Here is a 21,104-nt window from a genome sequence, read left to right on the forward strand (position 1 = left end):
GAACGCGCGCGGCCGGCCCCGCGGGGCTCGGCAGTGGCTTCTCCCAAAGGAAACGAATCGTACGCTCCAGCCCTTAAAAAAATATTTTTAAAGCTTTATTTTAAAAAAACGGCCTCTGCCGGGCGCGGGCGCGGGCGCTGGCTGCGGACCGAGGCGTGAGCGCCCTGCCCCGGGTCCCGCACACGGCTGGCCCCGGGCGCACCGCAGCGGCGCCCGCCCGGGATGCGGGGCCGGCGGCCGGAGCCCGGGGCCTGACGCTGGCCCCCGGGGCACGCTGCAGGTGCCGCGCCGGGCCCCTGGAGGACGCGTCCCGTCCCTGATGGACCTTGGAAATTATGCCTGGTTTCTACAGCGAGACCCGCTGGTTCTGAAAATTGCGTGTGAGTGCAGTGACTGTATGATGAGCGGTAAAATAGCGTTTTTAGCGCTAGGTGCCGGCCGCTCTATCGGTCTCCTGGCCCCTGCTGGCCTCAGGCTGCTATGCAAATGTCCTCCCGCGCTGGCCTATCCCTTCATTTTAAAGACAAGGGACTTAGGGCCCCGGTAAATGGCTTTTCTTTAGTGAGCGGTGGGGGTGTGGGCTCAGGTGTCCTATTCGTCTTTCCCTAAGCTGTGATTTCCCAATAACCAAGTCTCCCCCGGTCGCCGCAGCCCTAACTCACTGTCCTCTCTGCTTTCTGCAGAAATCGCTTCTGCCCAGCAACATGGAAATGCGATTAAGGAAAACCCACGAGGACATCCGGGGCCTCCTCTTCCATCCTGCCGGGCTGCAATGGTAAACTGAGCCACTTCATTTTTTTTTTTAATCTGTAAAATAAATGAGTTAACGCTGTTACCACTACAAAGGTCTCTTCCAAGTCTAAGGCACCGTAAAGTGTTAAAAAAAAAAAAAAAAAAAAAAAAAACAAAAAAACAAAAAAACACTTCACTGGAAGGGTCATCCAGGAGACTGATGAATCATTGTGGTTGCAAAAGGCATAGCAACATGTGTTTTTAAAACGAAATAAAGCAAAGCCCATTGTGCTGGAAGCCCCCACCCCCGCCGCGGGGCTGCACATCACCGCCTCTCCAGGGTGTAGCGGCCGGCAGCCCGCGTGCGTCATGAGCTGGTGTGGGCTGGAACTTGCCTTGGCTGTCCTGGTCATCGAGCTCAGTCCCTGCAGCAGTGCGGCCCACTGTGGGCACTCAGGCAACATTCAGAGGGGCTGCTGTTTGGCCTGCGGTTAAGACACCACGTGGGACACCCGCATTCAACCCGGAGTGCCTGGTTCAAGTCCTGGTTCAAGTCCTGGTTCTGCTTCTGATGCACTTTCTTGCTAATGCTCCCTCTGGGAGCTGGCAGTCATGGCTGGGCTACTTGAGTCCCTGTGGGAAACCCAGAGGGAGTTCCTAGTCCCAGCTTTGGCTTGGCCCAGTGTAAGCTGTTGTAGGCTTTTGAGGAGTAAACCAGTGCGTGAGAAATCTCTGCCCGCCCCTCCCCCATCTCTCTCCTACCCTCTCTGTCTCCCTTCCTCACTCCCTCCCCACCTCCCTCTCCTCTATCACAAATAAAAAAATTACAAAATAGTCTGAGAATAAATGCATTCACTGGAGTCAGAATTCTTGAATGAGGTATTTCTGCTATTGGGGTTGCACCTGTTGAGCGTAGTGTATGCAGCAGATGGTCAACAAATGGTGGAATTCACAACAATTCTTCCAACTGGGCTTTGCGGCTCTGGAAGTCCTTACAGAAGAGCCCAGAGCCCAGCTGCTGTGGGGAACAGAGCAGCACATTGTGCTGCCTCAGCTTACTGATGTTGTTCTTAGAAAGGCCCCTGCCTGTACTAGGCTTGCGTGGAGACCGTAATATTCCCACTGCACCACAGGAAGTCACACCTGTTCCTCACGGCGTCCCTGCCGTCTCTGGAGAACAGGAAGAAGAGCCTGGTCACCAGGTGGCCCCGATGCTTACCCGCTTGGGTGTGTTTGCAGCACGTGAACAGAGACCAGAGTGAATAGAAGCGTCAGCCGTAGTTGTGGCGCCTACACAGTGAGGTGCTGGAGCGTTCTGGAGTGCTGATACAACCCTCTCCCTTTGCGTTGTTGTGATGAAGTTCCTGGGGAAGGCGAGACTGGAGAAGCTGCTGACCTGCGCACGTGACTGGTCTGCTGGCCCTGGATGCTAGTGCACAGATTGTGAGCCCCTGACTTGGGGCACAGGCAGACCATGGGGTCCCAGGGACGCTGTTGTCATGAGTCCTGAGTTTAGTAGACAAACACAACACTGTATAGCCATTAGGCAATAAGAGCTGATATCTGAAATTAGAGAGGAATTTGGGGGAAATAAGAAAGAAAGGAGTTGCAAACCTTCCGTAAGAGAAGGAACTCAAGATCAAGTACAAAGTGTGCATTCCTAATCCAAAATCAGAGTTCAGAATGCCCCCAAATCCAAAACTTTTCTGAGTCTGGATGTGATACCGTAAGTAGAAAACCATAAAATTTTGTTCCATGCGCAAAAACATTAGACTCTTTATATAAAAAGTCCTTGGGGCCGGCGCCACAGCACAGTAGGTTAATCCTCTGCCTGCGGCACCGGCATCCCATATGGGCACCGGTTCTAGTCCTGGCTGTTCCTCTTCCAATCCAGCTCTCTGCTGTGGCCTGGGAAAGCAGTAGAACATGGCCCAGGTCCTGGAGCCCCTGCACCCACGTGGGAGACCCAGAAGAAGCTTCTGGCTCCTGGCTTCAGATCAGTGCAGCTCCTGCCTTTGGGGCCATTTGGAGAGTGAACCAACGGACAGAAGACCTTTCTCTCTGTCTCTCCCTCTCACTGTCTCTACTTCTCAAATAAATAAATAAAATCTTTAAAAAAATCTCCAGTATAAACATATATGAAACATAAGTGAATTTTGTGTTTAGACCTAGGTCTCATACCAGAAATACCTTCCTATTTGCATGTATTCCTCGATCTGAAACACTTCTAGTCCCCAAATTTTGGGATAAGGGATATTCACTCAGCCTGTGTAACAACAGTAAGCTACAAATATGGAACCAACCAGATTTTGAAAGGTTGACGTACGGCATTTTTGCTTGGCATCTTGTTTTGGCAAAATAGAAGTGCCTTTATTGATTGTGTTATGAAAGTTATGTAAAACCAGTTACATTTGCCCTTAGGGTGCTTGTAGCACAGTGCTGTGCACTCAATTTGGTTGAGACGGAGGTCTGTTTTTTCACAGTTCTGGAGGCGAGAAGTGTAAGGGCAAGGTGCTAGCAGGGTTGGTTCCTTGGTGGCCTCTCCTGGGCCTGTCCCGATCTCCTCTTAGCAGGACACAGTTATTGGATGAGGGAGTATCCTAATGACCTCATTTTAATTTAATTTACCTCTTTAAAGACCCTCTCTCCATATACAGTCACATTCTGAGGTACGGGGAGTTAGGACCTCAGTGTGAGAACTAGAGTAAGTTAACTGTAGCCTACACATTCTTGGTTTCAAAAGCCTTATGTGAAAACCCTTCACACTGGCTGGGTGTGTGTGGTTAGAAGACATTAAGGCAGTCCAGAACAAATTCTGCATAATTACCTAACGAGTATTTTTTCCTATTGTTTCCTCTTATTTTTTATTTTCTGCAGATACTGCCTTTCCAGTGGATCTGTTACAAGTTCTCATCTCTGTTACTTTTTGTTGGACACATTTTCTTCTCCTTAGGTTTCCTATTCATTCACATCTCCACTTTTAATTTTGTATTTCCTTATTCATTACATTTTATTTCTACTAGTTCTTGTTAGTGCCCTTTTAAGTATTTAACAATGCCCCTTGGATAGATTTTTATATTTATCCTCAAAGAGCTGATAAGATTACAATGAAAAAGATGCCTTGGAAAAAACGTAGTGGATGTGAATATGTACTAGAGTAAGACTGGATTTGTTGTATAGGTCAAAGCTATAAGCTTGATATTCCTAAAAATTAGAGGAGGACTCAAAATGAAAACCTCCAGTTCCCTACAGTGACTGAGTACCCTGCACTGTGCACCTCCATTTCTTGCAGGAGCTCTGGGAGAGCAGCTCTGTGTGCAAACACCCCACAGCAGGGAAGGCAATGCCCTTGTATCCACTGGAAGAACACAGCATCTTTTTTTTCCAAGATTGTATTTATTTATTTACTTGGGTAATAGAGTTACTGAGAGAGGGAGAGACAGAGAGAAAGATCTTCCATCCACTGGTTCACTCCCCAAATGGCCACAATGGCCAGAGCTGAACCCATGAGATGCCAAGAGCCAGGAGCTTCCTTCTGCTCTCCCATGCAGGTGCAAGGGCCCAAGCACTTGAGCCATCTTCCACTGCTTTCCTGGGTCATTAGCAGAGAGCTGGATGGGAAGAGGATCAGCTGGGACACAAACTGCCGCCAGTATGGGATGCCGGCACCATAGGCAGAGGCTTAGCCAGCCCCACAGAACACAGCAGCTTAATAAACTTCATCCTTGATCATATGGTAATTGATTTTATGAGCTTCAAGTAGAAAATGCAAATATTGTAGCTACTGAGAACACGTAGTAAATGCAAACATATTTTAAACATTCTTATATGGATATGTTTGACCCAGAAATGTCTACCATAACATATCTGAAAAATTTATAAGTATCTAACGTCTTTCTGCCAGAAGCACAAACACAGCTCCAGTATGTAATTTCTTTGCAGAAAACATAATATTTTCCTGAGACATAATCTTGAAAAGTGATATTTAAGAAGAAATTTTAATCTCTTGTCATACATGTCTTCTTAAGAAAATGATTGAACTAACATCAGTTTTTGCAGTAACAAAAATAGAACTCCTGGGATTCCAGCAAGGATTTCTTGCAGTAAACATATTGCCATTCAAATAATGTTTCATTAGAATTATACTCTAGAATCAAACACATTTTATCCTGTAAGTACTATAGTTAATTAACATTTTAATGTAAATTTTATAGAGAAACCTAGTCCTATCATTTATTTTTATTTATTTAAGATTTATTTATTTGAAAGAGTTACAGAGAGAGAGGGAAGGAGATATCTTCCATGTATTGGTTCACTCCCCAAATGCCCACAATGCCTGGGACAAAGCCAAGGCCAAAGCCAGGAGCCAGGAACACAATCCAGGTCTCCCATGTGGCTGGCAGGGACCTAATTACTTGTGCCAGGAAACTGGATTCGGGAACTGGAGGCAGGCATCAATCCCAGGCAGAATGATGAGGGATGTAGGTGTCAATCCAGCGTTTTAACAGCTATGTAGATGCCCCTAAAAATTCTAGTATGAATAAATGCTGTGCATTGAATGTGTCTCCCAGGGGTTTGCATGCTTGGCATCTCGGAATCCTTAGTCCCAAGGGTCCGTATGCTGAAATCAAGGGTGTCGAGGTGGTGGAATCTTTGGGAGGTGGGGCTAGTGGGAAGGTAGTCTTGTCGTGGTGGCATCAGCCTTGGAAAAGAGTTTGGTGCTGTGTGGGGAGCAACTCGGATTAGACTAAGTTACTGGAAATAAGACTTATTCTATGCATCTGCTCTCTCACAATATGGCGCTGGGAGAGGAGTAAACAACTTTTACACAGCTGCCTCCAGTTCGACCAATAACCTGCAGGAGCTGATCCTGCTCCTGATTGGAGGAGAGCAGCGTACTCGGCGTGTGGGTAGCAGAGTTGGGATTGGTGGAAGAGGACTATAAAGGAGGAGAGAGACAATATGCACCAGGAACATCTAAGAGGAACATCCGAATAACATCTGAGCAGCCCCCGAGAGAGCCGGCCGGCGGTGTGCCACTCCCCTGCGGAAGTGGGGAAAGTGGCAGGGGGAGCCGCCCTTCCACGGAGGTGGAAGGACCAGCAGCAAACCCGGGAAGGGCCGAGCAGACAAAAGAACAGCGCAGGGTCCTGTGTCGTTCCTCCTCGAAGAGGGGGAGCGACAGTGCTGGCCTTGCAGAATGAATTTGTTCTCCTGAGAGTTAGTTGTTATAAAAACAGCAAGCCTGGCCCCTGAATTTTTGTAATATTTAATTACTCATTTTTTTATTTGAGGTGGAATGACAGAGAGAGAGAATCTTCCAGCTATTGGTTCACTCCCCAAATGCCCACAACAACCAGTCCTGGTCCAGGCCAAAGCCAGGAGGCTGGCACTCGAAATGGGTTTCCCACATGGGTGGCAGGTGCCATTTGCTACTTTTCCCAGGCCATTAGCAGGGAGCTGCATCGCAAGAAGAAACAGTGCCTATGTGGGATGCCAGCGTCACAGTCAATGGCTTTATCCACTATGCCACAGCGCTGTCCCCAGTAAATAAATCCATAAGAATAGATTAACCTGTGGCATAGTGGGTAAAGCCGCTGTCTGCAGCGCTTGCATCCCATGTGGGTGCCAGTTCTAGTCCCGCCTGCTCCACTTCCAATCCAGCTCTCAGCTGTGGCCTGGGAAAGTAGTGAAAGATGGCCCAAGTCCTTGGGCCCCTGCACCCACGTGGGAGACCTGGAAGAGGCTCCTGGTTCCTTGCTTCAGATCGGTGCAGCTCAGGCTGTTGCGGCCAATTGGGGAGTGAACCATCAGATGGAAGATGACTGACTCTCTCTCTCTCTCTCTCTCTCTCTGCCTCTGCCCTTCTGTAACTCCGCCTTTCAAATTAATAAACACATCTTTAAAAAAAAAAAAAGAAATTAACCTGATATTGATTATTGAGTTTCAAGTTCTGCCTGCAGTTGCCTTGGCAGGGCCAGACCAGATGATCTTGCGGGATTTATATGGCCATGGGCTAGACATTTGACACCCTCGTTAAGGGCTACACCATTTAATACATGTAGAAACACAGCCTGGCATCTGTAAGCAATATCTGAGTGACCGCTGTCTTTCTGAAGTAGTATGGCTGGACTCTGCAGCCAGACATTTCCAGCTCCAGCTGTGCCACCTACTCCCTGAATAGCACTGGACAAGTTCAAGTTTCTGTGCCTCAGTTTCCTTGTGCCTGCAGTGGTCATGATAATAGTGCTTGCCTCAGAATGCTTGTGGGTTGGTGTGCACAGAGTACTTGTGACACGTATGTGTACGTTCCTAATGCCTGCACGTGCTCACCTGAGTGCCAGGGGCGACTTGACAGAGGGCGCTGAGTCATGCATCCACAGACAGCTGACGGGATTGTTGAGCAGCCTGTCTCCCCCCAGTCTGTCCACTACTCTCGCAGGTAACCTGGCCAGCTGCCGGGATTCCTTCTACCGGAGTTCCCTGTGCCCCTCCCAGGCCACCGGGAGCTTACAGAGAGAACAGAACAATGATAATTATTCATATTTCAAAGTAAACCAAAGGGAGAGGTACGGATCAGCAGGTCAACAGTGGTTCCAGATGGCTCTGATTCTCCTACTCTACACCTGTCTTTTATCTAAGTAGTTTTTGGATCTAAATATTTTTGAAGGATTTATCACATTCTTGGGAGTCAGAGTTCTCACTTGAACAGTGAAAGGATCGTGTTCAAAAACCTCTTGTGTCTCTTCCAGCCAAGAAATTCTGAAATTTTCATCTCTACCTGCATGAGCAGAATCCTGTTTCTGTTTGAATCAAGGCTGTATTGCAGACACCACTGTAGGTGACAGCTGCCTAGACTGTAGGTCTTAGCAGATCCTATCATTTTGGGTGATTATGGAGGAAAAAGAATACAAATAAATTATAATCCTTATAATGATACATATTTCTATGATTAAATTGCTGTAAAATCCTGAACCAGAGAAAGGAGCTTCTTCTGGATCCCCATGTGGGTGCAGGGGCACAAGAACTCAGGCCATCTTCTGCTTTCCCTGGCCATCAGCAGGGAGCTGAATTGGAAGTGGAGCAGCCGGGGCTCAAACCGGTGCCCATATGGGATGCCAGGACCACAGCCGGCAGTTTTACCCACTCTGCCACAGTGCCTGCCAGCACCTAGATTTTGTGCCTTTTGGAAAGCAAAATGGCATAGCTAATTTGAGGAAAAGTTGGACAGTTTCTTAAAAAGTTAAACATACCATATGAGCCAGCAATATCACTACAAAGTATTTATCCAAGAGAAATGAAGTCTTGGATTCACAAAAACCCCACATGCAAATCTTTACTGCAACTTTTTCCATAATCACCAAAAACTGGAAACAGCCCAGATGCTACACTGGGAAATGGATAAGGAAACAGGGGTGCACATACATACGTATGCACTGGACTAGGACCCAGTGATCAAGGGGCCAGGCGACTGATGCACGCCACAACATGGAGCACTCTTGGATGCATTATCCTATGTGAAGGGCTCTGGGATGCCGCTCATGCAACACTAGGAACAAAGCAACCCTCAGGGTGGAGAACTCACTGGCGGTTGTCAGGGGCCCCGACTGGGGGAAGCATTCACTGAAAATGGGCAGCATTCAGGAAAGTTTGGTTGGTGGAGCTGTTCTGGGTCTTGACTGTGGTGAGCATGCAACTGTGTGCATCACTCTCAATCCACAGAAGAAAGAATTCTGCACTGAACTGACACAAGGGGTCTTCAAAAATTCACAGGGGGGCTGGCATTTGGTCTACTAGCCTCATTTAAATTTTAAAAACTATGCATGAAATTTTAAAAATTTGCATCAAAATAAGCTTATATTTTAATTTAATTTCTATGATCTTTTTTGAAATATGATGTCTTTATTTGAAAGGTAGAGTAATAGGGAAGGAAAGAGAGATTCTTTGTCCACTAGTTCACTCCTCAAACTTCTGCAAGCGCCAGGGCTGGGCCAGCTCAAAGCTAGGAATCAGGAACTCCTAGGTCTTTCCCTTGGGTGAGAGTAACCCAAGTTCTTGGACCACTATCTACGTCTCCCATGTGCATTAGCAGAAAGCTGGGTCAGAGGCACAGAGTAGCCAGGACTCAGACCAGGCACTCCAACAGGGGTTGTGAAAGCCTCGGGAGATGACAACCTGCTGTACCACAATGCCAGGTCCACTACTGTCTCCCTGAAAACAAAAAACAAAAAACAAAAAACATAAAGAAAGAAACATCTCACATCAGACAATACAGAGCACGTGAAGAGGTGCTAAAGTGGTAAATGCTGTGCCAGGCTTGATAATGTGGTTTTGCACCAAAATTTGTCCTTCCAATATGCACTGGTAAATGGATCATTATGCTACTATCAAGGCAGCATTTTAAAGGACGCTGCAGAATTAACCACCACGTGACAGAAAGGAGCCCTAATATCAGATGAGCAAACTTTGCCGACAGATTAGTTGTTCAGCTATCTGATAAAAGTAAAAAGGCAGGAAAAACAAGTCTTGCAATGAAAAACATCACAGACACGTATCCGGGGAAGTGGAAACTCAGTGCCCTGGCAGAGGAGCTGAGAGCCAGCGTGAAAACCATCAGAGTTGAGCTGCTTGTCCTCCTACGGCCTGACTTCATGCACAGGAAATCTGTCTGGACAGCTTGTCAACTGAAAAGGCTTCGATGCTGGCTCCCAGTCGAGGACTTCTCACACACTTGCTTCCCAACCGGAGATTTCCATCTGCACAAATCACTATAAAGCTCTTCTGGGAAAGCCAGACTGATCTGATCAATAATCACATCTTGCAGTTGTAAACATCAGCTGTGTATGACAGTTCCAGTTGTTCCAAATGCTTATCAACATTTGGTATTCTCAGTTTTTATTTTTATTTTTTGAAAATTTTTTATTTGTTTAAGAGGCAGAGTTACAAAGAGAGGGGAAAGAGACAGAGAGATCTTCCATCTGCTGGTTCACTCCCCAGATGGCCACAATGGCCAGGACTGGGCCAGGCGGAAGCCAGGAGCCTGGAACTCTATCCAGGTCTCCCACATGGATGGCAGGGGCCCAAGCACTTGGCCATCTTCTGCTGCTTTCCCAGACACTTTAGCAGGGAACTAGATCAGAAGAAGAAGAGTGAGACGAACTGGTGCCCATATGGGATGCGGATACTGCATCCCATAGCTTTAACCCAATGAGCCACAGTGCCAGCTCCTCATTCTGAACAATTTGTACACTGTTATTCAACATCTTTGCTTCAAAAGACTTATTTGTTTGGATGGCAGAATGACAGAAAGAGAAGGACAGAAAATAGAGATCATCTGTCCCTTGTTTGATGCCTAAATGTCCACAACAGCTAGCGCTGTGCCAAGAGCCAGGAACTCCTTATAGGTCTCCCAGGTGGAAGGCAGGAATCCAATTACTTGCACCATTATCCACTGCCACCTAGGCACATGAGCAGGAAACTGAATCAGAAGTGGAGTTGAAACTCCAATTGGCATTCTAATATAGGATGAGGTCATAGCAAGCAACTTTTTTTTTTTTTGACAGGCAGAGTGGACAGTGAGAGAGAGAGACAGAGAGAAAGGTCTTCCTTTGCCGTTGGTTCACCCTCCAATGGCCGCTGTGGCCGGCGCGCTGCAGCCAGCGCACCGCGCTGATCCGAAGGCAGTAGCCAGGTACTTCTCCTGGTCTCCCATGGGGTGCAGGGCCCAAGGACTTGGGCCATCCTCCACTGTACTCCCTGGCCACAGCAGAGAGCTGGCCTGGAAGAGGGGCAACCGGGACAGAATCCGGCGCCCCGACTGGGACTAGAACCCGGTGTGCTGGCGCCGCAAGGCGGAGGATTAGCCTAGTGAGCCACAGCGCCGGCCCATAGCAAGCAACTTAGCCCACTGTGCCACAGCACCAGCTGCAGTGTTCAACATCTTAACCTTGAAGTTTCCTGATGACTTTCAGCCTTCAGGTTATTCCAAAGGCCACAGGTCATCTCCTCGAGTGAATTGTTTTTGGAAAAAATACCTCTTAGAAATACAGGACATACTTAATTTTATAAAGGTGGTTTTCTTATTCTTATTCTTATTAACCTATTAGAGAGATAGACTGAAAGATACAGAGTGACTCCCATTGGCTGATACACTCCTCAAATGCCCACAATAGCTGTAGCAAGGCAGTGGTGATGCCAGGAGCTGGGAAGTCAGTGCATGTACCCACACGGGTGGCAGAAATCCATCTACTTGACTCATCACTTCTGCCTCCCAGAAGCTGCAGGACAGAAGCAAGCAAATTCAAATCTATGTTTTTTTGTAGCCCAGTCTTGGAAATGGCAGTCTGTTACTTTTGCTGTGTTCTGTTCCATTGAGGGCAATCAGTAGGCCCACCCCATATGCAGTGGGAGCGTGTTGTCCACGGGTGTGAGTACAAGGTGACTAGGATTGCTGGCATGTGTCTTGGAAGCTGCCTGTCATGAAGACCCCTCCTCTCATTCTGCCAATGTCACTCCCTTTTCAACCCTTCAGATTTTGGTTCCCTTCCACCACTTACAGGAGATGCCCTCGTTGTCAGACTCAAGCATCACTTCCCAGTATTCACCTTTCTTTTTAAAGATTCATATATTTATGTGAGAGGTAGAGTTACAGACAGAGTGGGGAGAGACAGTGATCTTCCAATCATTGGTTCGCTCCCCAAATGTCCACAATTGCTGGCGCTGCACCAATCCAAAGCCAGGAGCCAGGAGCTTCCTCTGGGTCTCCCACATGGGTTCAGGGCCCAAGGACCTGGGCCATCTTTTGTTCTCCACATTGGCATGGAGCTGGATTGGAAGTGGAGCAGCTGGACTGGAACTGGCACTGCAGGCTTTACCCACTACGTCACAGCATTGGCCCCACCTGGTCTTTCACTCGGCCTTCACATCACATCCATCTCCTGATTTTATCCCAGTTCCTTGGAACAGATCCTTTCAATGTCCTTCCCTGGGTCCTATAACCCTAAGCATATTATAAATGTAGATATTCTCTCTCTCTCTCTCTCTCTCTCTCTCTCTCTCTCTCTCATAAAGATTTCTTTATTTATTTGAAATTGCAGAGAGGGAGGGTGAGGCAGTGAAAGAGATCTTCTGTTCATTGGTTTACTCCCCAAATGGCCGCAACAGCTGGGGGTAGGCCAGGCCCAAGTCAGGAGCCTGGAACTCTATCCAGTACTCTCAAGTGAGTAGCAGGAGCAAGCCGCCTGGCCGTCTTCCACTCCTCTCCCAGGCTCATTAGCAGGGAGCTGGAGCAGAGGTGAAGCAGCTGGGACTTGAACCAGGACTCAGGAGGGATGCCGGTGTTGCAGGCGATGACTTCACCCACTGCTCCACAACTCCGTTTTCTTACATTCCTGAACTTCCCCTCCTCCTTCCTCTGTAAATAGCATTCTTGTTTTTGCCTAGAGCTTCCATTATCACTGACACTTGAGAATGCCAGAGGACTCTCTTTGGAACTCCAGAACAGTACTTCTGACTTCTGGCTGTCACATGAACATTTCAAAAGTGAACTTACTCTTTCCAAACTCACATGTATTTTTCCTCTTGCTTTGTTGTTTATTAACAACATCACCACGCACCCAGCTGCCTAGGGGGAAAATCAGGATTCATCGTAGAATCTTGGCTCTGCCATCTTCCACACTCAGGGACACCCTAGTATGCTGCTTTCATCCCTCCTTGAACGTCGTGTGAATTCTGGCCCCACTGGCTGCCTCGATCACCTCTCACTGCAAATTTTTCATGCAAATTCCATGAGGACAGGGAATGTGGCTTGCAGACCTCTAAAGTCCTAGTCCTAGCCCAGGTAGGAGGGTTCTTGCCACTTGAAACTAAAACTTAGTGTTGTCCTGATGCTTAACAGGCACAAGGGACTTCTAATTACTCACCTAAACCCCTTGGTCTTGTGGGAAGTACATCGGTATTCAGGTATATAGATTGACCGTATACTAGATGAGCTTGGATACTAAGGTTTTTATTCACTTATTTGTAAAGATGTATTTATTTATTTTTATTTGTTTTTAAAGATTTAATGATTTATTTGAAGGGCAGAGAGAAAGGGGGGGGGAGAAAGACAGAGAGAGAGGGAGAGAGAGAATATCTTCTATTCGCTCGTTCACTCCCCAAATGGCCACAACAGCCAGAGCAGAGCCAGGCCAAAGCCAGGAGCCAAGGACCATCTTCCACTGTCTTCGCAGGTGCATTAGCAGGGAGCTGGATTGGTAATGGAGCAACCGAGACTAGAACTGGCACCCGTGTGGGATGCCGGTGCTACCGGCCACAGCTTAACCCCTTGTACCACAGCACCAGCCCCCAACGCTGACATTTTTGAGGCCTTGAGTCTGCTTTTTTCATTTTTCTTGTCACTTCATTGTCCAACACCCCTCTACTCCCTCCATGCTGTCACTCTTGCTGCTCCTGTCTGATCTTCCTTGCTGAGCTATGGTTTCAATCCTGCCATCAGCAGGAAAAGCAGACTAAATAAAAATCCAAAGGGCTGGCTCGTGGACAAAGTGCATTAATAGATGAATAGTACAGCTTCTCATTTGGTTTATCACAGCTTTTCCTCTTGATTTCCTACTGCTTATTTCTATTACAGAGAGGAGAGGTGGTTGGGTGAATATGCTTTAGCAAGGGAGGTGTAATTATATAAAGCAATGAAAAAAGAACATGTGTCTGCTCTGAGTATCATTTCTATATAGGGCAACAAGCCTATTTGCAAATTAATAATCTATGACATAAATCTAAACAAATTGTAAATGGCTTTCTCATTCGCTCCACTTTTTCCACATTTAACTCCAGCCTTTACTTTTTATAGATTTGTTTGCTTGTTTTTTTGAACAGCAGAGCAAAAGAGAGAGAGAGATCTTTTGTCTGCTGGTTCACTCAGTCAACAGCCAGGTGAGGGCCAGGCTGAAGCCACGCGTCAGGAACTCCATCCTGGGCTCTCATGTGGGTGGCAGGGACCCAAGCACTTGGGCCGTCTTCTGTGCCTTCTGAAGTACATTAGCAGGGAGCCAGAATGGAAGCAGAATGATGGGGATTCCAGTAGGTGTTCTGTACAGGCCTGGCAAGCAGCTGCCTCACCTGCTGCAGCACAATGCCAGTGCCAGGTCCCCAGCCATTTTTTACCCTCAGAATCTTAATGATGTGTGGGGAGCAACTTGGACTAGACTAAGTTACTGGAATTAAGACTTATTCTATGCATCTGCTCTCCCACAATATGGCGCTGGGAGAGGAGTAAACAGCTTTTACACAGCTGCCTCCAGTTCGACCAATAACCTGCAGGAGCTGATCCTGCTCCTGATTGGAGGAGAGCAGCATGCTTGGCCTGTGGGTAGCAGAGTTGGGATTGGTGGAAGAGGACTATAAAGGAGGAGAGAGACAACATGCACCAGGAACATCTAAGGGGAACATCAGGATAACATCTGAGCAGCCCCCGAGAGAGCCGGCCGGTGGTGTGCCGCTCCCCGCGGAAGTGGGGAAAGTGGCAGGGGGAGCCGCCCTTCCACGGAGGTGGAAGGATCAGCAGCCAACCCGGGAAGAACGAGCAGCAAACCCGGGGAGGGCCGAGCAGACAAAAGAACAGCGCAGGGTCCTGTGTCGTTCCTCCACGAATGGGGGAGCGACAATGATGGAACGGTAGGGGTGGGACAGGGACAATGAATGTAACCACAGAAGGGGAGTCTAAAAAGTAGATTTACTTTGTGTTTGCTGTATTGTAATTTTTAGGGCAGAGATACCAGCCCTTCCACTGCACCTGAATTGCCTCCTCTACCCCCTACATGAGTTAACCGAGGGGCGAGTATGACTTAGACACCTCACCGATGCGTTTAAAAAGGAGTCTGTCACAAGCTCTTTGACTGCCTAGCAAAAACAAAAACCAAATCCCCTGGACAACCCTGTCTACATTGAGCTTATTACTGCCGGCAAAACAGGGCAAGCTGTGTTTGGAATGCCCTTCAGTAACAATTCTAGGCACTGTCCATCAGCCCAGGTAAGTGTGAAGATTCAGACACGAGAAGAAAGCAAATAAGCCATGAAGAATATCCATTAGAAGTTCCTGACTGGGATTAGCTGAGAGCCTCGTGTGGAAGAATCCAACAGAACCCGTCGCCTCCAGAGCCGAGCTCGTCCTGCTGATCTGATGCCAGAGCCTTGAGTAATCCAAGAGTGAGCCAGTGATCCGAGTTGTCATAAACGTTTTTCTTTTTTTTTTTTTTTTTTTTTTTTTGACAGGCAGAGTGGACAGTGAGAGAGAGAGACAGAGAGAAAGGTCTTCCTTTGCCGTTGGTTCACCCTCCAATGGCCGCCGCGGCCAGCGCGCTGCAGCCGGCGCAGCGCGCTGATCCGATGGCAGGAGCCAGGAGCCAGGTGCTTTTCCTGGTCTCCCATGGGGTGCAGGGCCCAAGCACCTGGGCCATCCTCCACTGCACTCCCTGGCCACAGCAGAGGGCTGGCCTGGAAGAGGGGCAACCGGGACAGAATCCGGCGCCCCGACCAGGACTAGAACCCGGTGTGCCGGCGCCGCTAGGCGGAGGATTAGCCTAGTGAGCCGCGGCGCCGGCCCATAAACGTTTTTCTTAAAAAGCTGATTAATTTTGAAGGACACAGAGAGATCTTCCATCTGCTAGCTCTCTCCCCAAATGCCCACAGCATCCTGAAGTGGGCCATGCCAGCGCCAGGAGCTGGGAATTCCAGGTCTGTCTCGTGGGTGCTGGCAGGTTCCCAAATACCTGCATCATCGTCTGCTGCCTCCATGGTCCACATTCGCAGGAAGCTGGAATTGGGAGTCCAGACACACACTCCAGTGAGCTGTGTGCTGAGCAGCCCCTTAACCACAATGCAGAATATCCACCCTGGGGATGCGTGTGGTTCTATATTTACATAGAGCCAGGTGACAGAACTGTTGCCAGTGAGCCAATCCCTGCTCTTCCTAACATGATACGAACAGGGTCTTACTCTGAATGCCGGTGGATCATGTGCCCTGAGTTGCTTCTCACTAGCAGATTTACAGCCGTTCTCAAGCTTTCTGGCTCAGTCTTTTGCAGCATGAACACATGTAAGAGACAGAGCATGCCTATGGTTAGGGAGCAGACCCAAGGCACCTGAGCCACGGGAGTGTGATACTAGCCTCTGTCAGAAGCCAGCGCCAGACCCTTGTGCCCCAGCACACGGCTGCCGGGTCCCACAGAGACCTTCTGCTCGTCCCTGATTGGGTTCTTTCAGCTGAAGCTCATCTGAGTTGTAGTCATCTCCGTGGATGCAGCCTTCGCTATTCTCTGCTGGTTTTTATCGACGCGTGGGACAGCCTGGTTTCTGCCCTCGGCCAGTGTCTGACACCGCATTCACTTTGTTCTGCGGGGTCTCGGTGCCCAATGGCGACCTCCTCTGTGTGTGGGTGACCTGCTTTTATCCCAGCTCTTCCCTAACGGTCTCCAGACCATGCTTCATCTTGCAACACAGATACGGAGGAGGGCCACAGGGCAAGGCGCCAGCTGCTTTGATCGGCCCTCGTGACCTCCCCCCTTATAGTGACTGCTTCTGTAGGCTTTGTAGCTGAAGCTGGCTGCCTGCCTCGGATCATGACCTTCAAGTAAGGATCCTGCGGCGGGAATGGGGAGGAAGTGACATTTCTTCCCCTGGTTCCCATCCCCCGTGTCTAGCAGGAATGCTGAATATTGTGAGAGAAAAGGCTTAATGTATTACACTGATCGAAGCTGGGGCACCCTTTTGGAATAGCTTGGAGTTATTATTCCACAAAAGTGAATGTGGAATGATAGCCCCATTAATTAAGATATAGAAATCCAAGAAAGAAAAACACCTCAGTGTTTTCCCCTCAAGTAATTAATGACATGTGAATCTAGGTGACTTCTGTAATTTTGAAATTTTTGTCTGAAAGAGAAAGAGCTAGAATTGTTCAGATCAGCACCAAGAGGCCTGCAAGTTAGCATTGCCTGTATTTCACCTCCTTCGTTATCACCAGCCTTCAGCACGTGGTATTACTTTTTTCTCAACACTTAATGGATTATTCATTTCAGAGACAATGTCCATCATGCTTTGAGGATTGGATCAGTTGAGACAGAGCCTCACACAAAGTGTAGACTTTGTTGCAAGTTGTTAAAACTTGGGAGTGCAGTGGAGGATGGCCCAAGACCTTGGGCCCTGCATCTGCATGGGAGACCAGGAGAAGCACCTGGCTCCTGGCTTCGGATCAGCGCGGTACACTGGCCACAGCACGCCGGCCACAGCGGCCATTGGGGGGTGAACCAACGGAAAAGGAAGACCTTTCTCTGTCTCTTTCTCACTATCTACTCTGCCTGTCAAAACAAAACAAAACAAAACAAAACAAAACAAAACAAAACAAAAAAACCAGTAACAGACTAGAATCAAGATGCTGGCTGGTGTTTACGGAGGACCCTGGGAGTTCAGTCTCAGTCCGGTTCCACCTCTCTCTAACACACTATATGCATAACAGGGGCCAAACAAGACAGATTATTTAGTTGTTGGAGACATCTTTGGCTTCAAACTCTGATGTAGAACTCTGGGGGCTGGCGTCATGGCACAGCAGGTTGAGCTGCCTCCTGCAACACTGGCATCTCATATGGGCAGCAGTTCAAGACCTGCCTGCTCTGCTTCCAGTCCAGCTCCCTGGTAGAGCACCTGGGAAGGAAATGAAAGATGGCCCAAGTGCTTGAGCCCCTGCCACCCATGGGCAAGGCCCGGATGGAGTTCTTTGTTTCTGGCTTTGGCCTGGCCTGGCCCTGGCTGTTGCAGCCATTTGGGGAGTGAACTAGCAGATGGATGATTGATTCTCTCATGCACTCTCTCTCTCTCTCTCTGTCACTCTGCCTTTCAAACAAATAAGTTTTAAGAAAACAAACCATGGGGGCTGGTGCTGTGGCATAGTGGGTAAAGCCACCGCCTGCAGTGCTGGAATCCCATATGGGTGCTGGTTTGAGACCTGGCTGCTCCACTTACAGTTCAGCTCTCTGCTATGGCCTAGGAAAGCAGTGGAAGATGACCCAAGTCTTGGGCCCCTGCACCCACGTGGGAGACCCGGAAGAAGCTCCTGGCTCCTGGCTTTGGATCGGCACAGCTCTGTCTGTTGCAGCCATCTAGGGAGTGACTGCCTCTCCTTCTCTCTCTGTGTAACTCTGAATTTCAAATAAATAAATAAATAAATCTTTAAAACAAAAACAAAACACCAAAAAACCACTCTGGAGAACTAGACCAGAAGAAGGGTAGAATTACACTGACCTCAGGCTCAACTGACCTCAAGCACCAACGCCCAAAGCAAGGCACACACACTTGTGCTCACTCCTTCCTGTCCCCGAGTTCTCACCCCCAGCTAAGGTGTGGACATGTACCCTTCCAGGGGCGTGAAAATGATGCCTGCCAGCACTAGAGAGCAGGGGGTAAGCAGTGAAAGAGGAGAGTGTGCCATGAGCAGGGAGCTGTTTGCCCAAGGGCAGACACTGAGCTCAGCCTGGTCCAGCGCAGAGACAAAGGGAGACCAGAGAGAGAGGAGGAGCTGCAGTCCAGTAGAGAGACAAAGGGAGACCAGAGAGAGAGGAAGATACTGGGCTTCCTCCAAGTTCTAGGCCTTCCTCCTACAACCTCGTGAGTACAGAGTGGACAAGAAGAGAAAGGGTTGATTCCGTTTTGAGGTGTGACCTCCCAGCCTTGTTAGAGCATTTGATAAAGGGCAGGCACCATGCCACTAGCCCTGGCTAAGACGATGTTCCAGAACCCACACCCCAACAAACTGTAGAGACGGCTCCCTGCGGATGGACAAATCCCGAGACAAATGAGCAGCACCGGGAATGCCACCCTCACCTACAGGTGACACCTCTTTTCCAGGATTTTGAAAAGGACTCACAACAAGTTTTTAAATTTTTTTTTTATATATTTTTCTTCTGCTATGAACATGGTGCTTAGTCGGTGCTCAAACTGTAGGTATTTTTCTTCATTTTGCTATTATTCAAGATAGTCTTGTATGCTAGAGACAGAAATACCCACAACTATACATGATGATCTCACCCCAACTTGAACTCTCTCTCTGATTACTTGCTGAAAATAACAGATCTGATATTCTGTTTGTTGGTAGTCATTTAATCTGAAATCTTGTAATGTGGCTAAAAGTGCTCTTTGTTGCAGGCAGCTGGTTGGGTGCTCATGGGATAGAAGAGGAAACATCTCTGAAATATCAATAAATTTCTACAAACCAAAAAAAAAAAAAAAAAAAGAAATACCCACAACTGAATGCAAAAAGAAAAACTATTTAGTGCCTGATGTAATAATTGTAGCTCCCAGCACTGTAGCAAAAGTGATAGATTATTAGGGACTTAAAAACACAAAAAGGGGTTTCCTAGTCCATTTTCTCTGTAATTAGAGGCCACAGGTGGTCATATGCAGTATGTGGGTGCAGATTTAAGGGGTTTAAAATGAGTCCCGGGTTTGACAGTTGTGTTCCATTGAGATTTGAGCCACATTGAGGATCTGGCTGGGATGTTTGCCAGCACAGATTTGCTGTGGTGTCATGAGATAAAACGGCAGCATGAATCTTCATCTCCCCATTCAGGCAGGGTTTTTCAAGTGAAGTGGAGGAGAGGTGCACACGCCGTCCACAACTCCGTGTTTGGGTGCATCAGAAGTCGGTGCAGAACTACTCTGTTTCAAAGGCGATCGAGGCTGAGGCTTGACATTTTCCAGGCTAAGCTATCATTTAGACAACACGGAACATAAAAATACAGATAAGTATCTTTCAGAGCAAGGATTAAAAAAACCACTTATCATGTTTCTTGACAGTAGAAGACAAGTGTGGAATGTTGGAAGATCTTGTACCGAGATCATGGCCTAACACCGCAGGTGTGCCATATGAAAGCCTCGCTTTAGAATTCCTGACGTGTTCTACGAAGATGAAAACACGGGTTTTGAAAAACAAGTCCAGGAAGATTGCATCAAGGTAGGGTTTTTAGGTGTTTTTCCATTTATACTGGAATTTTTGTTTCGTAAAGCTTTCCCAGTAAACCCATTTAATCTTTAATACTGAAAGTTATCTTAACCACTGGGCACAAGAATCTGGATTCTAAGGGAGTTAATTTTGAGCCCTTAATGCTTATTTAAAAAAAAAGTATTAGGAAAAGACTGAAAAGGTAAAGCCCAATCTCACTCATACTGTTTAAATGCTATTTAGATGTTTTATTTAGATTGATTCATCATAAACAGAAGCATCATTGGATATTGCAGTATAAAACATGTGGATTTCTCAACTGCTCTGTGAGCTGGTTTCCTCCTCTGTGAAATGGGCATAACTCCTTTGGCTTTGTGAAAATTAGATTAAAAGATACATTTATTTTCGATTATTTATTTGAAAGGCAGAGTTACAGAGATAGAGGTATCTTCTGTCCTGAAGTTCACTTTCCAAATGGCTGCAACTGCTGGGGCCGAGCCAGATGGAAGCCCGGAGCCTCATCCTGGTCTCGCGTGTGGGTGCAGGGGCCCAAGCACTTGGAACATCTGCTGCAGCTTTCCCAGGCATTGCCTTGCCTGCTGTGCCAAAACACTGACCTCAGCAAATACATTCGAAGGGCTTAGAATGATATTTGTCAGACAGCTGGCACTCAGTGTAGGAGCTGTGTTACCAGTAGCAATAGTAAAATAGGGAAACCATGGCCTCCTATATAATTACATGAAAGTAAACAACAGGCATGTTGTTTTAGAAATTCTGCATCTAAAATTGGAAGAACTCATATTATATTCTGTAATCAACAGAAATAAACTTTATGAAAACACTCAGTGCACAATTAGTATTTAGTGAACAACAATATATAATTACTGCCCATTAATGATAAAATACAGTACATTTAGATATTGTACATAATGCATAAAGTAGTGCTTAAGATCATCATACTTTCCTTTTTTAACTCTTGGTCCCAAATCCAGAGACTCCCTAGGAAGTCTTTTGTTGTAGATCGTTAGTGTTCTGAAAGTTGATGATAGGGGCCGGCACTGTGGCATAGTGGGCCAAGCCTGTGCCTGTGGCACTGGTTCTAGTCCCGGCTGCTCCTCTTCCAATCCAGCTCTCTGCTATCGCCTGGGAAAGCAGTGGAAGAAGGGCCAAGTACCTGGGCCTCTGCAGCCGTGTGGAAGGCCCAGAAGAAGCTCCTGGCTCCTGACTTCCTGTTGGCTCAGCTCCGGAATTGAGGCCATCTGAGGAGTGAACCAGCAGATGGAAGACTTTCTCTCTCTGCATCTGCCTCTCTCTCTAACTCTACCTCTCAAATAAATAAATAAATCTTGAAAAAAAGTCAATGATAACATGGCTTATTAGTATA

The 21,104-nt window shown here is 47.5% G+C and overlaps 1 long non-coding RNA gene and 1 other non-coding gene across 3 annotated transcripts; both read left to right on the top strand.

Annotated features, from left to right (window-relative positions):
• Nucleotides 1–248: 248 nt before the first annotated feature.
• On the top strand, nt 249–19,710 carry LOC103348945 (uncharacterized). Of its 2 annotated transcripts, XR_001793678.3 has the most exons (3): nt 249–380; nt 684–775; nt 19,576–19,710. It is a non-coding gene; the product is annotated as an uncharacterized lncRNA (long non-coding RNA). The 2 variants fall into 2 exon arrangements; XR_011379084.1 differs by lacking the exon at nt 19,576–19,710 and having other exon boundaries at nt 684–1,579.
• On the top strand, nt 18,787–18,863 carry LOC138843922 (small nucleolar RNA SNORD81). Its single transcript, XR_011379134.1, has one exon. It is a non-coding gene; the product is annotated as a small nucleolar RNA SNORD81 (small nucleolar RNA).
• Nucleotides 19,711–21,104: the final 1,394 nt, after the last annotated feature.

The sequence above is a fragment of the Oryctolagus cuniculus genome, chromosome 9 (genome assembly GCF_964237555.1).
Source record: "Oryctolagus cuniculus chromosome 9, mOryCun1.1, whole genome shotgun sequence".
NCBI lineage: Eukaryota > Metazoa > Chordata > Mammalia > Lagomorpha > Leporidae > Oryctolagus > Oryctolagus cuniculus.